Source organism: Rhipicephalus sanguineus, chromosome 8 (assembly GCF_013339695.2).
Source record: "Rhipicephalus sanguineus isolate Rsan-2018 chromosome 8, BIME_Rsan_1.4, whole genome shotgun sequence".
Classification (NCBI taxonomy): Eukaryota; Metazoa; Arthropoda; class Arachnida; order Ixodida; family Ixodidae; genus Rhipicephalus; species Rhipicephalus sanguineus.
In genome coordinates, this window is record NC_051183.1 from 142,768,650 (window position 1) to 142,781,979 (window position 13,330).

Consider the following 13,330-nt stretch of genomic DNA (forward strand, 5'->3'; position numbering starts at 1 on the left):
ACCCAACTTTAAAGGGTGTTATCAGAGGAAGGACTCTGGTGTTATTTATGTGGCTAGTGCGAAGAAACCAAAGCGAGCGAATACATTTTTAAGGCGAAAGCCCTATACGCCTCATCAAACGTGAAATTTGACCGTCGGCGTCCCGCGTCGGGAACGAGTGATGCAAAAAATCATCAAACCGCGATGACGTCACCATATGACGTCATCATGACGCCACAGATCACCACAATTTGATTGAGATCGCCAAAATTTTATGACATGATCGCCGTCGTCATGTGACGTGACGTCACATGATGACGTCAGCTCATGACATCGTAGCTTGGTCAAAGGTTATCCAATCACGGATGCAATGCAAAACCAGGTGAGGTGCCTCCGATGTTGGAGGTGGTGCAAAACCACGTTTTAAGTGTAGAAAGCTTTCGAAAGCCGGCGGGGCAGGAGCAATACTTCGACTGAGAAGAAAGAGAAGATACATGGCTCTCCCATTCGAGTCGCCTTAAGTGAATGCATAAGGGACCCTGTGAGTTTTTTTTTTTTTTGCGATAGCAATTATATGCACAGTCTCGGCTGATTTTTGTCCTTCCCCGTCGCCATCATTCACCGTATATGTATGAGTATGTATATATATGAAAGTCCCAAAGAAATATAATTTAGAAATATGCTTCCGAAGCGCGGAATCGAACCAGGGATCTTTCGCTCCGCAGCCCGTGGAGTTAACGGCGAGCGTTATCACACCCCTTACCGCTGGCCGGACTCAGAGACGGCAGGCGCTTATAAGCGTTTCTTCATTGCCAGCGAGATGGCGCGAGGAGAGCAACGAAGGTCTTTCGCTAATAAGTAACAACTGCGGCATTTAGTTCGCGCTCGTCCTGTGTGTACCTGTTCATTCGTTTCGTGCGTCCTGCTTTATGTTTGAGCAGTGCGCTTCAGGTATCGAGCGCTTCAGTGCGCTTCAAGTTCGCGATCGTCCTGTGTGCGTTCTTTTCGTGCGTCCTTTGGGCTCGAGCGACGCGCTAGCAATTCCGAGCTGCTTTCCGTTCTTCGCGTTAGATTCCAATTTGTTGCTATCGCATTCATTGCTTCGCCGTTGTGGCGAAACTGTGACTTTTTTTTTTCTTAGAGTGCTCAGCAACCATTAGAATAGCTTAATGAGCAAATTTAGTCCAGGGCGTTGTGTTACACTGTATATCCATTCCTGGCATATATCCAACTTGAATCCACATGCAATCATCAGTTGCTGTTGAAAGTTTATATCGGCGTTTAATCTCAACTGACGTACGGCGTCATCGACAAAATGAAAAGAAAAAACAAACGACATGTTTCTCACAGTGAGCTGCCCACGAAAAAAAAACATAACAGTGCGCTCGAACATATAATGACACGAGAGCTCTCGAGCTACTTTCTGGCAGGACTAATTCTTTTGAAGGCGGTCGGTAGCTTGCTTCAAGTGACAAGCAGTGAAGCTCATTGTTTCGCATTCATGGTGTGGAACACTTCGTTACAGTTGCGTGTCGCCGCATGCCGAATGAATAGAATGACCGCTAAGAAAAAAGAAAGCAAAAAGGACACAACGAGCAGTACAGCGAACTGTACGCAGTTACCGCATTTTCTCGAATGCAAGCACGACCTCAGGCGCTTTCTTTTATCGCGCGAGATGGAATAACTAAAACAAAGTGAGTGCACGAAAATGTACACGACAGCCTAGTTTTAAAGCGAATGAGGAGTTTGTAATTACCTCTCCGGTGCAGCTGACCATTGAGAAGACGGCTTGTAGGTTATTAAGACAAAAGTCTTAGATTCCTCATCAAAGGCGAAAATTGACCGTTGGGGTCAATACGAGTGATGCAGAAATGATGATGTGATGACGTCCCCAATGAAGTCATCACGACGCCACAGACGTCATCACGACGCCAATGTTTGTGACGTCCTCATGACGTCGCTATGACGCCATGTGATGTCACATGATGAAAGCATCACATGGCGTCGTCGTTTGGTCAATGATGGATGCGAAATGCTAGAGGACCGTGTGCTTAAATTTAGGTGCACCTTAAGGAACACCAGATGGCCGAAATTTCCAGCACCCTGCACTACGGCGTCTCTCACAATCATATCGCGGTTTTGGGACGTGAAACCCCGATAATAATAATAATAATAATAATAATAATAATAATAATAATAATAATAATAATAATAATAATAATAATAATAATAATAATAATTATTATTATTATTATTATTATTATTGAGTCCAGAAAAAATTCCTCAGCATATATAACCATCGCTTTGCTAAAAATGACTCTGGATCTCGTTCAAATACTGCTGAATTATTATCACTGCCATCACTTCACTGCCGACGAAATCGTTCTGATCTCTTATTTCTTTACAAGCTAGTCCACGGTATCATATCCTGCCCTGTACTTCTCAATTGTGTAAATTTTCGAATTCCGTGTAAGTTAACCAGATAGAACAGACCGTTTCATGTACCCGCCTGCTTCTTCCAACACTCTACCGTTGACAGAATACAAAGTCTCTATAATGTTAATTTTCTTGATCTTCACGTTTTTCACAGTCCACAATCATTGTTTTTATCCGAGCTTTGCACTGTTTTGACATAGTGTGGCACAATGTACAAAGTCTTCCCTTCTCAGTCTTTCCACATAGTTGTATATATGCAATCAAATTTTTTATTCCCCGTCAATATTTCTCGTGTTCTTATTTTACTCCTCCCCTTTTGTGTTCATTTCTCTTTGTCTACGTGTTTTTGCTCTTTTTATTTCTGAAAACTGTCTGTATTGTATTGTTTATTTTTGTTGTTTTTTGCGTGCGCCTGCACAAAGACCTTACGGTTGTTCCTCGGCACGTTAAATAGATTATTATTATTATTATTATTATTATTATTATTATTATTATTATTATTATTATTATTATTATTATTATTATTATTATTATTATTATTATTATTATTAGTCGTTTGTTGAAAGGTTGGGCGATCACGAAAGCACTGCAAAATCTCGTGAGCTGCAGAGAGCTTGCAATGCCTGCAGCGATCCAGAAGGCTGTGCAAAACCACATAATGTGAAGAAAGCTTTCGGAAGACGGGGGCGGATAAATACAATCCACTGAGAAGAAATAGAAGAGTCGTCTCAGGCGAATGCCAAAGGGACAGCATGAATTGTTTCGTTTACGCGTGCATAAAGAACTCACCATCAATCATTAGAGTCAGTTTCATTTCCGCCAATAATAATATCCGGGGTTTTCATTTCCACCAGTGACAGCGTATGGTTCCTATGAGCCCTTACGACTTCGATACCTGAAAGGTCCCATGCTTAACACGCGAAGAGTGCGCGGTAGACTTTCTACAATTAAAAGAAGTGTGTAATCGGTCCTTTAGAAAAAAAGATGCCGAAGTTAGCAGGCGTGAGGGGATTGCTGCATATGACAAGGTAAACACGGTACGCCGCGCAAGGAGGGCTTCACGTTTTGCACACAGACACGCGTAGAGGCGGACAAAAGAAATGCCGCTCGAACCTTTTTTCTGCGCACCACTCATCGAACCAAAGAGGAAGAAGAGGCTTTGAGACGGAGAAAGAAAAACCGTTAGCGGCAGCCGCGCGTGCGGGTCGTGTGGCCTGCAGTCGGCCAGCAGCAGGCACGCAAATGGCGGAAGCGACTTGGACGCACAGCTAGCCGTCGCCGCGGTCTTTTGCATTCGAACACTCGGCACAAAAGCGAAGGGGCGGGATATGCGAAACGAGTCACGACTGAGCGTGCGGCTGAACCTTTCACTGAACAACAACAGCCGTCGCTGCTTTCCCAAAGCGACTGCAGAGACCTAAAAGAAAGGCGATCTGGCAACCGGAATACAGAAGCCAGTGTTTGTATGTGTGCGTGTGAATAGTGGTTACGCGGCCTTTTCGGAAGTCGTGCGACAGGCTCATAAGAATGAGTTCGTGCGAAAGAAAGAAAGAAAACGAAAGAGGAATGGGGGTTATCTTCGTTCGCACGTGGCAGGTGACATATAAATATATGCATACAGACCCTTAATCTCAGTCACACGCTTCTTATCACACACACACACACCACACACACACACACACACACACACACACGCACACGCACACGCACACGCACACGCACACGCACGCGCGCGCGCGCGCGCGCGGGCGAGCGGGCGGGCGGGCGGGCGGGCGGGCGGTGTGTGGCAGTAGTATTTGCAGCGCGCTGTCGCTGCGTCGAGCGCCAGGGCACCGATTCCGCTTGAACAAATGACCACTGCTATAAATAGTCACACGGTCCCTTATTAAGGCGAAAGCCTTAGATGCCTCATCAAACGCGACAATTGACCGTACACTCTAAGACAAAATCGAGTATTTTGGGAGTGTTTCTGCCACACAAGAACAATTGTCATCCACCTCGCGTGCTTTCCTCGCGTTATCACCGCGGTCGCGGCACTTCCCGGTCACGAACGGCGCGCGCGTTATCAGCGTGACATAGCATTCTTGACAGGAAAGTGACGAGAGCTGGGTTTTCAAGAAAGGAAACGCGAGCAAGCCAGATGACGATTATTGTTGTGTGGCAGAAATACTCCCCAAATACTCGATTTTGTCTTAGAGTACACGCGTCCCGTGTCGGGGACAACACGAGTGATGCAACAAATTATCACGTGATGACGTCACCATAGGGCGTCATCATGAAGTCACATATCGCCAAAATTTGTGACGTCACTATGACGTCACATGATAGCGTCATCACATCACATCGTAGCTCGGTCAAAGGTGGGCCGATCACGGAGGCAATGCAAACTAAGTGAGATGCCTCCGACTGTGGAGGCAGTGCAAAACCACGTTAGTTGCAGAAAGCTTTCTGACGGTCGCGGGGCAGGATCGATACATCAACTGCGAAGAAAAAGACGAAGATGGCTTTCGCCTTCGAGTTGTCTTAGGCGAATGCCTGAGTTTAAGCGTGAGTTTTTCTCTTCCCTAATACGACGCGAATGCGAAAGCTATCTTTTTCTTCTGAGTCAAATACATTGGTTGGCGAGCGCGCCAGGTGGAGGCAGGAAGGTAGGTGGGCCAAGCACAGGACCGGGTTAATAGGGGAAGCGTGGGAGAGGCCTTTGCCCTGCAGTAGGCATAGTCAGGCTGATGATGACCCGACCGGTCTGGAGGCGCGCACACTCGCTGCCTTGAAGGAGACCGGCGGTGGTAGAGAGGAGGCCGGTCTCCCGCAGCTGCTGCAGGGCACGCGGTCGGTCGCTGGAAAGAGACGAGGGGCCTCGTAGATCCGGGCGACGATGTCAAAGACCGTGCTCGTCGATGGCGACTTTTCTCCGCGTTTCGGGAAGCGCACGCGGATGCGGTGAGCCGATATCCCTGCTGGTGACCGCGGCATCTTAGAAGACACTCCCTTCGCTGGCGTGGTAGCTTCGATGGTCCCTCAACGCGCGCGCACACGCGCCCCAGATGGCAGCGCAGATCCCTTCCACGCGTGCAAGTTTTGTGAGAGTGCCGAAGGATGTTGAGCTCGAAAATGATACTCGCCAAAGAAATAAAGAAAGAAAGAAAGCATTAAGAAATTAAGAAAACAGAAATGGAAACAATTCCGGAGCCTTTGCCCTACCGGGAAAATGGGGACAAGCGAAGCTTGGTGTGCACGTGTCTGGAGTCTTTTCTCTCTCTCTTTCTTTCTCTATCGCGTCGCACTATGCTCCCTCCTAACCTTTTCTTTCCTCCATTCAGGGAATTGGACCTCATCCACATGCTTAGCAGCGCAAGATTTCGGCTGCTACAGACAAAAACGACGGTCATGCGTTCATAACCAGGCAACAATGAAAGGCGACAACGTGAAATGTCGAGTGACCTGGATAAAAGATCAGATTGCCGTATCAGAAACGCCCGATCGCCGACAAGCTCGCGATCGAGAGGGCATCAATTATTTTAAAACGGCGCATACAAATACGGATGTCACCGGCACACCTCCGAGAGCCGCATCCGTGTTCGCTCGCTGGCGCCCGATTTTCCTCGTATACGGCGCCACCAGCGAAATCTGCAAGTTATAAAAGCTTCGCTTAAAGGGACACTAAAGAGCAAAGCGATTTTTCTCATATTAGTAAAGTACTCTTTCACGGTACCAAAAACACCACGCTTGCTGCGAGAAGACGCTCAGTAAGCGAGAAAACGTGTAAAAACAGAATGTAAGTGGCGACGCCGCCTTGAAGATTCCGCACCATTCGCCGTGACGTCACATGTTTTGACGACGCCTACTACGGACTATAGGTAGTTCCTTCCTAATCGGTCAAACTGAAGTACATTGTCTTCTGAGGTGGCCATAGGCTTAACATACTAAGTTTGGGGTAAATTTGTTGAGTCAATGGCGCAAAAATACGATAAATACACTTTGAAATCCGTGACGTCATGTGGGGAGATTTAAAAATCAAACTTTGAACTTGATTTTCTCCTCTATTAAAAACCTATGATGGCGAAATTAACGACATTAGAGTTCTCGGAGCATCATTTATCGATCTAAACCGATTCGTTGTTTCTCTTTAGTGTCCCTTTAAAGACACCAACAATGAAAAGAGGGAAAGGGAGGACTCGCGCCGTTTTCTTACTATGTGACCCGGGGAACGGTTCTTTCAATATTATAACACGAAAACCCAAATCGAAAAGAAAACCGGTCGCTTGACCCGCCTCTTCAGTACATGCAGGTACGCCTGAAGCATTCCCATGCACTGAATACGGCCGGACAAGAAACAATGTATACTTGTTTGATAGCGCGCCACATTTATCTCAGCGTTTATCGAAGTCACGGTGTTATTGATTCCCGTCGGCCTTTTGCATACTCGAACAATGAACCAAGACGGCGACATTGAAAATACAAAGAAGCAGAATCACAGCCATCGATGCGAATAAAGATCGTAGAGAATAGCAAATGCGTATAAGGGATGACTGCACTCGTTAAACAACGTAAACAAAGCGGTATGCATGATGCAATCATTAGTGTTTACAAAGTAAGGTCTAGAGGTGAGGGGCAAGACCACTCTACGTGAAGAATGACATAATAAAGAAACGCTTTCGACACAATGGAAGCCCAAGGTCGGGTCGCGTAGGTTGTGCAGCTGTACCTTCAATCACACAGATAACAGCACCATTCAACGTTGTAAAGATGGTAAGTGGCGCTCCTTCCGCCTCGTAAACATAGTGGAAATATGATACGCCAGCCTGGAGATGCCCTAATGAACTGTGGATGACGTTTAGATGGTTGTCTAATGTTCTCGGCATTTCCAGCGCGATAGACATTTGTAGATTGAGGACTACGAGAAGGCGGGCGTTGTAAGCCAAGCGTCGACATTACCAGCGTAGTTCTGCGCCAACTTCCCATTAGCGCAATTAGAGAAACAACGATGGAATCCACAATATCCGGAGAAGCGTGATGGCGATCCAAAAAGCAGCGGTAAGAAAAAAAAAACGGGTTATTTACAAAATAAGAACGGGTTATTTACAAATATAAAATAATTTGAGACGCTAAAATTACAAACTAAATCAGTTTAGACTGATAAATTACTCTATGACAAGTCTACTATTTCTCATATAGCGATAACCGGTTCTTTATTCGAAGAGAAGACTTGAAAGATTCATTTTTTAATTTCGCGCCAAAACTTTAGCACAACGATGTCTGTGCGACCTCACGGTTTTCGACGTCTTTTTTTTAAGTATTATTTAGAGCTGTGTTTGCTAAAAAAAAAGACGATCGTTCATACATTAAAGGCGTCACAGGAGTCGGTAGCAGCTCGACGGTACAGAACAACATCAGCAACAAACAATAATAAATATGTTTAGCAAGCGCGCCGCCCGATTGTTGTCTTTAGGTCACGACTACCGGAAAACAAAAACAAAAAACACACGATGAAATCGCATAAGTCAATCGCAATAGAACCATAAATAACTAATTAGTAATTGGTTTGCAGGAGTATATATAGGTTACGCGCTATGTTTCGCCGAGTCTAAATTAGAATTGAGAAGTATGAACACAAAGCAGCATAATTTCTCTTGCGAGGTATATTACTCGGTCTAGAGTTATTATTTTTTTTTTCGGGATTAAAACGACAACACCGCAACCACGCCGAACCAATCTTGCTAACTTCGAAGACTACACAGAATCGCCGTTGCTGTCAGCGATAGGCTTACTGAAAAATGGCGCACCTCGTTAAAATAACCGAAGACGAAAAAAAAAAGCATTAAAACATGGAAGAAAATATTAAAAATTCGGCACGTGGAGTTCATTAGAAGGAATAGTTGGGAAGGCCTCGCGATGACACCCTCCCTTCTTTATTTTTCTTCAACAGGTATAAATGATGGCAGCAGGTGAGGTCAAACAAGCTGCGAACTGAAAGGCGGCAGCTGCTTGCCGAAGGAAAAAAAAAAAGCGAGCGAAGGTTGTCCGGCGCGAGCCAGGCAGGAGGTTGGTTGCCCGAATCTAACAGAGAAACAAAGATGGCGAACTGGGATGAACGATGGGGCGTCGCTGGTCCACTTCGGTAATTGTTTCCTAAAACGAGAACAACACCAAGAAGAAGAGGAGGAGAGGAAATAATCGCCAGAGCCCAGCGCGTGGCCACGGTGTCCACTCTGGCCAAGCGAGAAGGAAAGAAAACAAAAGCATAAAGAGGAGACGCAGGTAGCCGAAGCGCCCCCTCGATTAGCCCGGTCAAGTGCACGTGCTGTGCAGAGACAAGACTCGGCGCGTGTATATTTATACTGTACGCGCTCCCCGCGAGATCACTGCGAGCAATTCACCAGGATCGCTCGTCCATTCCAAGGTCGCCGAATCGCTTGAATGCCTACATGCTTGAAGAGCCCGTGCTCACGATAGCATGCAAAGGAGGGGCACCCCGCTGCACTTACCAGCAACAGCGCCTATACGTCGAGTAATATATATAGCGATGAATAATTTCTTCACTGGTGACGCCGGAGGATAGCACCAATATGCGAATCTCTCCGACGTTCGTCTAAGGAAACACCCATGTCGCTATAAAAGGTCAGCGTTGGCTAGAATTTCCTCTGAACAATAGTTCCAGCGGCCGAGGTTTCAACAACAAAAAAGAAAAGAAAAAGTGCCTTATGCATTCGACTAAGACGACTCTACGGCGAAAGCCATCCTTTTTCTCCTCAGCCGACCTGCTGATACTGCCCCGGTTCCCTCCGAAAGCTTTCCCCCCCTAACGTGGTTTTTCGCAGCCTCCAGGATCGTTGCATTGCAAGCTTTTTGCACTTCATCTTGTTTGCACCGCCTCGGTGATAGGCCCACCTTTGACCAAGCGACGCTGTCATCGCGTGACGTCACGTTATGTGAAGTCATGACGCCACAATTTCTGGCGATCTGTGACGTGATGATGACGTCACATCGTGATGTCAGCCGGTTATATAATTTTTCCGTATCCCTCGTATTGACGCCGACGGTCAATTCTCGCGTTTCATGCGGCATCTAGGGCGTTCGCCTTAATAAGGGCCTCACTATCCTAAGGCTACGTTCGTATATCCACGGCACGCAAGGAACTGACATTCGGAATGCGGAGCGGCAACTGACCACGTAGCCAAACGCGGGCGCACGCGTCGTGAGCTCGGCTCCAATGTACCACCCGCGAGTGCCATGGGTGCGCCGGGAGTGTCCCGTTTACATACGGAACGCGCCGCACACAGAGCCGTTACGGGTGGACTCGGCGCAGTGTGCACTGCTGCCGCCGTCTATGTATCTAGCCGAGGTAATTCAAGACCGGACAGGCCTCTCCCACGTCTTGCCCACTTTGGTCGAGTGTCATAAGAAGGGCGTTTCACGGGCGAAGTTGTACCGACAGCAGCTATAAGTACTGGCTGTCTGTCCCGTGGAGGTCCTGAAGCCGCGCGAATCGGACGACGACACAATGCGAGTGTCGTGTGACGTTGCAAGCGCAGGACCACGGGTTCTGGTGCACAGAGCGACGGACGAGCCGTCTGGGGGGCGTTGTGTGGTGTGCAGGTGTACGCGGGTGGCGTCGGTCGCGTCACTAACACCAAACGCACGCGATATATCATATTTTGCGCACATATACGCGTGAATGGCATATATACTGCGGCCTCCAATGGTAAAAAAAGAAAAATGGAAGCTCAGACGCATACGCGTGGACCGTAACTTCCCATGCCTCATCCTGGTCCTCTACCAGCAAAATACCTTATCCGGATACGTATATGTACACGCACACCGGCAGATATACGCAACGGAAACTGGAGCACCGTCCTACAGCTGCACGCACGGCTCGAACGAAGTGGTAGCGTAGTCTGAGAGCCCTCCGTTCAGCCGCGAGAGATCATCGAGGGCACGGAGACTTCAAAATCCCAGCGCGTCGAACGTCCGCGGCAAAAGGGAGAAGACACGGCGCGGGAATTTTAGATACGCGTTCACGGGTTCTTTTCGCATGATCTCGAGGCAAGTGCTTCGTCGGCGTACTTGATGAAGTCTACACACAATGGGGGCGAACAGCGGAGGTCACGTGTTCCCATATACAGCGTCGATAGCGTCGAAGTGGTCTCCGTACGCCCGACAAAAGGCTGGGCGCATTTGATTGTGTTGTAATAGCGGAGAACGAATTGTGAAAGACCGGCTTACGTATGGGAACGTCCGTGCTTTTATATTGCGATATTTATATTACTCAATACTCTTTAATTAATGCACGGCGAGACGCCCTACAGTCGAACAGACATACCTGGTCAATGCGCATTGTCTGAGAGCCAGCAGAATGGCTTCACGAAGAGCATAGGAGGAGGAGGGAAAGGAATCGAAGGCAGGGAAGCCAACCAGACGCGCGTCCGGTTTGCTACCCTACACTGGGGGGAAGGGATGAAGGGATTAAATGAAAGAAAGAAGAGGGAAGAAGGTAATGTCTGGGTACATGTGCGCCTGTCCGTTGCACGCCTACATACGATCGCTTAACCTGGTTGATTTTAAGAACAGCACCAAAGTCCGCATCGTTTTGCAGTCCTGCCACGCGTAGGGCCATGGCCCGAGGATTCGACGATAGCAGTGGCTTTCCCGAAGGCGTACTCTTTTCGCATAGGAATGGCAGAAACCTCCAGATGTGACTCGTGCAACTGTGACAAAACGATAAGACAATATACTGTGTTTTTGCGATCGCTTTGTGACCAAACGCGACATTCTACGCAATGCGCTGAACAAGGAAGGAACAAACAGGAGAGAAAGGAAAGGCAGGGATGTTAACCAGTATAGAAGGAAAGGTACGCTACCTTACACTGGGCGGGGGAGCTTTAAAGAAAAAGGGAGAGAAGGACAGCACGCACGCACAGTCATGATAACGCCGTTAGTCTATAACCGCCGGTTCAGGCCTGATGTCTTCAAGAAGTTGAGCCCTGCCTCCGTCGCCTTCACCCGCGATGACCTCTCAGGACGACACTGCAGAATGGTTTCTGCCGTCATCGGTCTGCGATCTATACGACTCTACTTTGCCGCTTATGGCTAAGAGTGGCTTTCGCAAAGTCATTCTGCTTTCGAATCCAAATGGCTGATAACCAGTTTTGTGACAACTGTGGTAGCGAGGACACACTACAGCACATCTTCTGCGACTGTCCTCGCGCTACAACGCGCAGAGAAAATTACTCGCAGTCGCTCTTGCTTGCGCTACACAAACTAGACGACATACCGAAGCGCTTACTTCCAAGGATTACTGCGTGGTGCAACGCCGTCTTCTCGTTTGTTTCTTCCTAGATGTCAGCATCCATTATCCGCGCAGCAGAGATAAGCGACAGCTGATAAGCAATAGCGGAGAGAGCGAAGCAGCAGCAGCGGGCCAATTTGGAGCCACGAAGAGGCGCCCTTTCCAATCCGTCTTCCACACGCACCGTGGACAGGAGGTGATGCGTTGCAGTCGCCTCAAAAGATCCGGATGAGTGATGACTACATTGGAAATATTCACGACACTCTGCAGGGCAGCTGGCACACAAGAGGTATTGTATACAGTTAATAGCCGTAGCAAGCAAGTTGCCTAAGCCTGCCCTCCATTATCCTGCAGAAAGATTTATTTCACGCATCGCCGCACGTGAACGTGACTGAAGGGTTGGCGCTTCTGTGCCTTGAGTGTGGGTTATTACACATCGTGCGTAGTCTCCATTTTTCCTTGAGGGTGATATATCCGGCAAGAGAGTTTAACTTTTTGCGTTCTCACGCCCGTGAGCGCGTTAGCACGCACGCACTTCGGTACCGTATCTGATCAAGCTTGCTTTATCGTATGGTCCAGGACGAACACTTTGCCAAATCAACGCGCGAGTCTACAAACAACGCGTCGCGGAGCAATCGAAACATTTTGACGGAAGAGCAGGTACCTGCATGGGACTAAGCCGGGTGCGCGACCCCGTCGCGTTCCGTAGGACCATAGGCGTGCGCAGAGTTCTCCTTCAGGGGGGGGCGAAGGTAAAGTCACTGTAACGAGAAAAGTACCGCGTTCCTTTTCTCTTCGCCGCCGCGCCCTTTCGGCGGCTTCGCCACATAAATGGTCCAGCTCGCTCGCCTCGCTAGTGTCTCCCGGCCGCAGACGCACGGCGCTTTGGAGGGCGATTGTTTTTATAGGCTCAGGAAAGCGTACAGGAACATTACGACATCCCGTATCGTTTTGAGACTTCATCGAAAGCCTATCGAGGCATCGAAGAATGCCCAGGTAAGGCCCTCTTTGCCATTCCCAGCGGGATAAAGGATGCCAAACGATGGGCTGTGTGGCTGCACAGAATTAGGCGGGAAAGATTTGTTCCCACGACTGATACCCGCATTGAGGTAAGCGCTTCATTGAGAATTCGCGGATGTTTCGGGGAATGTTGGCGCCTACCCTGCACTAGTGCAGCTTGTTTCGCGTGGTTGTCGCAGGAGGTTCATGCACAATAACATTTTATTATGTTTGGCGTAAGATTGACGCCTTTGGGCTCATATAATGATCAGCGCGCCATGAAAACTGACTGCTACAGATTGGTACTGCCTGACGTGACTGTATGACGAACACAAATAACAGATGGTAGCATGAAAAAAAGTCACAGTTTCGCCGCAAGGGCGAAGCAATGAATGCGATAGCAAGGAACTAATGTTATACGAAGTGAGGCTCGCCAATGGATACTCTCAGTTTGAACAGCGCTTCTGTTGCAAAGGCGGCCGAAGCAGCGAAGGAAACTAGCGTGCTTCAAGTGTCGAGCTGGGACACTTGATAGTTCGCGCTCATCTTCTGTTTGTTCGTTTAGCGGCGTCCCTGAGCTCGAGTGACATTCGTACGCGCCGTAACATGAGCGCGGACATCACGGTG

General features: G+C 48.2%; 1 protein-coding gene across 1 annotated transcript in view; it reads right to left on the minus strand.

Moving 5' to 3' along the window:
* LOC119402372 (GAS2-like protein 1) overlaps positions 1-13,330 on the minus strand; it is a 254,228-nt gene that overhangs the window by 90,926 nt on the left and 149,972 nt on the right. The window lies entirely within an intron of this gene.